The sequence below is a fragment of the Ranitomeya imitator genome, chromosome 6, assembly GCF_032444005.1.
Source record: "Ranitomeya imitator isolate aRanImi1 chromosome 6, aRanImi1.pri, whole genome shotgun sequence".
Classification (NCBI taxonomy): Eukaryota; Metazoa; Chordata; class Amphibia; order Anura; family Dendrobatidae; genus Ranitomeya; species Ranitomeya imitator.
Genome location: NC_091287.1, coordinates 177,038,844 through 177,044,063, shown reverse-complemented (window position 1 = coordinate 177,044,063; position 5,220 = coordinate 177,038,844). Strand labels below are relative to the sequence as shown.

The 5,220-nt window shown below is 42.1% G+C and overlaps 1 long non-coding RNA gene across 1 annotated transcript; it reads left to right on the top strand.

Moving 5' to 3' along the window:
- The first annotated feature begins 3,070 nt into the window (after positions 1-3,070).
- On the top strand, positions 3,071-3,931 carry LOC138643630 (uncharacterized). The gene is made up of 3 exons (XR_011314220.1): positions 3,071-3,603; positions 3,695-3,754; positions 3,863-3,931. It is a non-coding gene; the product is annotated as an uncharacterized lncRNA (long non-coding RNA).
- Positions 3,932-5,220: the final 1,289 nt, after the last annotated feature.

Below are 5,220 nucleotides of genomic sequence, written 5' to 3'. Positions count from 1 at the left end.
CCTTCCTGTACCTGTGATCTGGATCCCTGGACTGTGGCTACCTGCTACCATCAGTAAACCAGCTAAAAAAACTGCACAACTGTGTCCTTCGTTCTTTACTGCACCACTCGCCATCCTCCATCTATTCACCGGGAGCCCTGGGGACCTACTTCACCTGTGGGAAGTGATACCATCTGGCTGCCATAACATCACCCCAGAGGACCTCTTTAAGCAGCATTGGTCATCCCTGACTGAATACCACAGGTGGCGTCACAAACATTTATTATTTTACAAATCCCTATAAAGACTTTCTCTTTAACATTGGCGCCCAGGGCCACATGACATCCACCTGTGAACATCGGACCCGGTACTGGGTACCCCACTCTCCTGACGGATGACTCACTATCCTCACAAGATCTCCTTTTCTACTCCCCTCTTATCTCCGTTTCCTACAATCGCATACAAGATTTGACCCATACATCTCCCCTACTCTGGAACTCTCTGCCCCAACATATCAGACTGTAGCCTACTGTGGAAAGCTTCAAAAGAAACCTGAAGACCTACCTCTTCCGGCAAGCTTACAAACTGCAGTAAGCCTCGCTTCACCATACCGCTGCATGACCAGTTCTACCCTCAGCTACTGTATCATCACTCATCCCTTGCAGTTTGTGAGCCCTCGCAGACAGGGTCCTCGCTGCACCTGTACCAGTCAGTGACTAATTTTCGTTCAAGATTATTGTACTTGTTTGCTATATATACACCTTTTCCCATGTAAATTGCCATAGAATAAATGGCGCTATAATAATAAATAATAATAATTTTACTATTTGTACTCTGGGTTAATTGATGTCACTTTTCCTGGTGTCTGGTGGTGTAATTTCAGCTGTTTTGACAGCTTTTGGACCCCTCCGAAGGTGTTGTGTATGTGTTTGGTTTTGAATTCAATGTGGTTTGGGTATGTTCGTCTAACCATTGAGCGACCATTTGTATGTGCGCTGAGCGAACCGAACCTTGAAAGGTTCTCTCATTTCGATTAAACACCCCAGAAGGGCATTATGAAAACCTTGTCATGCCTCTTGGTTTGACTAATGTTTTCCGCCGCGTTCCCACATTTTGTTAATAACATCTTCCGTCACCTTGTGGGTAGATTTGTAGTAGTGTATCATACTGATATTTTAATCTACTGACACGATCTCAAGTCTCATCAGGTATAAGTCAGGCAGGTGTTACAGGTTCTACAGAACAATAAACTGTAAGCCAAGTTGGAGAAGTGTGTATTCGCTGTACAGTAGGTTATTACTATTATTATTATTTATTGTTATAGCGCCATTCATTCCATGAAGCTTTACAGGTGAGGATGGGTATACATAATAAAAACAAGTACAATAATTTTAAACAATACAAGTCATAACTGGTACAGGAGGAGTGAGGACCCTGCCAGCGAAGGCTCACAATCTACAAGGGATTGGTGAGGATACAGTAGGTGAGGATAGAGCTGGTCATGCAACGGTTTGGTCGATCGGTGGTTACTGCAGGTTGTAGGCTTGTCGGAAGAGGTGGGTCTTCAGGTTCTTTTTGAAGGTTTCGATGGTAGGCGAGAGTCTGATATGTTGTGGTAGAGGGTTCCAGAGTAGGGGTGATGTGCGAGAGAAATCTTGTATACAATTGTGGGAAGACGAGATAAGAGGGGAGTAGAGAAGGAGATCTTGTGAGGATCGGAGGTTGCGTGCAGGTTCAGTTCTTAGGTTTACTAGTGTCAGCTGCAGGTTTACGCATGGATCCTGAGTTGCATAAATGGGCTGGTTTTATGTGGACATTCATAGACCGGGTGGGAGTGGGAGAATGTCCACCTTATCTCCACCTTCACCAACATGTCATGAAAAGACATGTGTGATGTAGCAATCATGTGATCAGTCACACGATGGAGGAGTCACATGGTCTGGAGCTTAATTAGCTGGCTTCCAAAGGCAACAGTGTTCAGTGTGCCTGGAGAGGAAGCACTCCAGGAAAGTGTTTGTGCCCGTGTTATTGGTTTAATGACCTGGACTGTTGATGTTGCTAACTGTGAGTGGGCTGATCCCCTCTAAGGCTATGTGTCCACTTTCAGGATGGCCGGCGGTATCGCCGGAGCGGCTTAGCCGCTCTGCGGTAAGCCCCGCCCCCTTTCTGGGACGCGATGATGCCGGATGTGTTCACAGCACACATCCGGCATCATCGCTCCCCACCATAGGGCCCTGTGCTATATCTTGCGGCGACGCAGCGTCGCCGCAAGATATACGGACATGCTGCGATCTGAAAAGACGCGCAGCATGTCCGGAGTCGCAGGGTCGCCGCGTGCGTGTTACCACGCATAGTGGAGACGGGATTTCATTAAATCCCCTCCACTATGCTGTAACATCTGGACGCTGCGTGTCTGACGCTGCGGCTCTATGCAGCGTCAGACACGCAGCGTTTCCTGATCGTGGAAACAGACCCTAAGAAGACTGTGTTTTGTTTTGCTGTTTTGTCCAGAGGGCCGTGTTTATTTTTCCCAGCCTGGTTTATGCAGCCTTTAATAAACCAAGCACGTTCTTTAAGAGACAGCTCTGTATCCAGCCAAGTGAGACGCTGTACCATAATATAAATAAATTATGCTTTACGATAATATTACATGAATTATTAATGCTGCATTGTGCCCACATAAACACATATTGATATCGAATATAGTCTGTATATCACACAAATAATGTAAAAAAGTATTCAAAGTGCAAAAGTCTATATAATGCATACAAAGTGCTTGAGTCTATCATCATAGATATCCCAAAACTTGCACCTTTATAATGCCATCACTTTATAGGGTGCAAGAATAAAGCATGTGCTTTACCTTTCACTGCTAGAAAGCTACTGACAACATCCTAACCTCTCAAAGAAAATCTTCACAGAATAATAAATCGCAAATTTACCTAATTTAGTTAAAGATATTACCATACAAATGAACAATTACAAATCGATGGAGGCTGATGTTCCTGAGAAAGTATACACCTTATAGTAAGGCTGGGTTCACATTGCGCTAGGTGTGTCCGTCTAACGGACTCGTTTTTAAGTAGTAAAAACGCAATGTAACGCACATACTAACGCGCCCATAGACTTGCATTGTCTGACGCATCGTGACGCATCCCTAAATTGGTATGCGTTTGTCACATAACGTTTTTTTTCTGACGGACCTTCAACGCGGCTTGCAGCGTTTTCGGGTCCGGCCAAGCTAACGCACTACTAACGGAAGCGTTCATTCTGCCATAGAAGGCTATGGCAAACGCAGTCAGACGCAAATCATGAAAAATTTCCAAATAGAACCACACGTTTTAATAGCGTTTGAGGGTGGTCACATGTGGTCATGTGACAGGAAATGTGACTTCGGCCATTAAAATATCCCACTCACACAAAGTCTCCTGCACGTGACAGAGTGTTTTGCCGTAGCTAAATTGTAAGTACATTTCTATATATTATATATCTCTGTATACATCATGGGAGTCTGTAATGTCCGTCGGATGTGTGTGTACTAAAAATGTATTGTTTTGTTGCACACAGATGTCGGATACAGATGTCAGCAGCAGCAGCGTGTCTGCGATTTTTTCTTCTGAGTCGGTAGGCTTGCACTTTAAAAAACCATGTTGTGTGAAACTCCATTGTATTGAGCTAGGCATAACAATCCTGTTTATTGTTTTATTGTGAATAGGAGTCTTCTGAGCCCGAGGCTGTTAGACCTCCCCCAAAAAAACACGCAAAAACAACAAAGGTACATAGCACACATGTTGAATTTTTCAGGCATAAATTTATTGATCCAATGAATGTTAACATTATTTAATGTTAAAATATTTTTTTTTACATTTTACATACACAATAGGTTGTGGCACAAGGAGGACAAAAAAGAAAAAAGGTCCCTAGACGTCTGTCGTCGCCACAACTGCCAGTGGTAAATATAAAATAGAAATATTCTATCCAATATTTACCAACAATCTATCTATTCACTTTCTATCTACTATACCTATAAACTATCTATCAACTATCTATCGCTCCATCTATTTGTCTATCTATATCTATGTATCTATCTATCAATATCTATGTATCTATCTATCTATCTATATATCTATCTATCAATATCTATGTATCTATCTATCTATCTATCTATCAATGTATATCTATCTATCTACATCTATCTATCTATCTATATTGACAGTGACAAACGCAGACAAACGGATACTTCGTAAACGGACATCAAAATGAAAAAACGCGATCACATGCGTTAACGCTAGCGTTACCGTGACGACGAATTTCACATATTTTTGCTCCGTTTCTGTACATGCGTTTAACACATCCGTTTGACGCCATGTACTTGACGCAATGTGAACCTAGCCTAAGGCTAAAGATGAGTACAAAGAATTGGTCATGATGAAATACAGCCACTAGATGGTGGTGGTGGATAGAGAATAGAAAGATCACAGGAAGAAATGTATACCTTTGGATGGTGCTTCCTCACCAGAACTGGACACACACTTTTCCCCAGGCTTTGCCACAGGGTACTGTAGTAGAGGAGATGAGAGAGGCCGCCACATAGACCTAAGTCCCTTGGTAATGGCTACAATTCAAAAGAGTTGTCAACTTGCCCAAAAAATTGACCAACATTTTTTATGGACATATTGAGAAACCACACTAAACCATATTAAATTATTAAGATTTAAGTCTACAGCCTATGTTTCTGATCTGAAGACATTAGCTGCATTCACTTTGAGCTATACAACAATGTGAATTACAGTCATAATAATCTAATAATCTGAACACGTTTTCTCCAGTTTAAAAAAAACAGAAACCCATAGAATTATTTTACAGAGAGCTGAAAAATACTTTATTTTTACAAACTGTCCCAAATCACAATCCCCTGGACAAAATAATTGACATGTACGATGCCCAAGCATCAAATCAGAAATTACAGAATGATCCCACTGCCACTATACGCCAAAAAATTGCGGACACCCTCCACAGATACACACATCTGGGGGTCCTTGATGCCAAAACCTGCGATTTCCTAACAACCCTCATCCGGTGATCCCGGTTTTCTATACTCTCCCAAAAGTACACAAAAATCTTGAGAAACCCCCAGGAAGAAATCAATAAAAAAAAAAAATCAAATCTACACATATTTGGTATTGCCGCGTTTAGAATCGCCCGATCTATCAATTAAAAAAAAGCATTAACCTGATCGCT